Source organism: Mandrillus leucophaeus, unplaced genomic scaffold, assembly GCF_000951045.1.
Source record: "Mandrillus leucophaeus isolate KB7577 unplaced genomic scaffold, Mleu.le_1.0 Scaffold184, whole genome shotgun sequence".
Classification (NCBI taxonomy): Eukaryota; Metazoa; Chordata; class Mammalia; order Primates; family Cercopithecidae; genus Mandrillus; species Mandrillus leucophaeus.
Genome location: NW_012101854.1, coordinates 3,176,953 through 3,177,635, shown reverse-complemented (window position 1 = coordinate 3,177,635; position 683 = coordinate 3,176,953). Strand labels below are relative to the sequence as shown.

At 61.1% G+C, this 683-nt stretch overlaps 1 protein-coding gene across 3 annotated transcripts in view; it reads right to left on the bottom strand.

Moving 5' to 3' along the window:
• ADGRL2 (adhesion G protein-coupled receptor L2) overlaps positions 1 to 683 on the bottom strand; it is a 203,411-nt gene that overhangs the window by 202,098 nt on the left and 630 nt on the right. The window lies entirely within an intron of this gene.

Genomic DNA, 683 nt, shown 5'->3' with positions numbered 1-683 from the left:
CTGGGGCGGGAGGCGGCGGCGACCCCTCCTCACATTTCGGATCTCCCGGCCGGGGCTGAGCGGTGGCCACTGCCCCAAGCAAGGCTGGCGGCGCAGACTCGGACTCGGGGAAGCAAGGAGGAGCCGGGAAGAGCCACGCCACGCACAGCAACTGAGGGGAGATGCCCCCAACAATCCCAAGGAATTCTCTGGTAAGCTCCCGATTTCGCTCCAGCACCTCTGCGTGTGTGTGAGCGGAGAGAGAGTGAGAGGCAGCGAGAGGGAGCGAGAGGGAGAGAGGGAGAGACCGGGGAATGCGAAGTCCTGACACAGACTCTCCGCGAAGTCTGAACTGGAGTCACCTCCAGCCTCCTCCTCCTCCTCCCCCCCCACCAAATCCGCCCTCCCCGCCAGTTGGGCTAATCATATAAACATACTAACGTGTACAGCGGCAAAGGACAAATCTCTCCCTCCTGATTTTTCCAGCAAGGGGCTCGGGCAAACTCAAAAGATTACAGGCAGCTAAGTACAAAACGTGGAGCAGATAATCTATAACTCATTGCCGCCCAATGGCCATTTTCCACTCCATTTGAGCAGCTGCTGCTGCCGTGCGCCCGAGCGGCGGGGAGGGGGAGCGAAAGGGTATACTTACGGGTTCGAGCCGTTAGGACGGCGGTGGCGGTGGCCGAGCAGCCGCCCGAGGA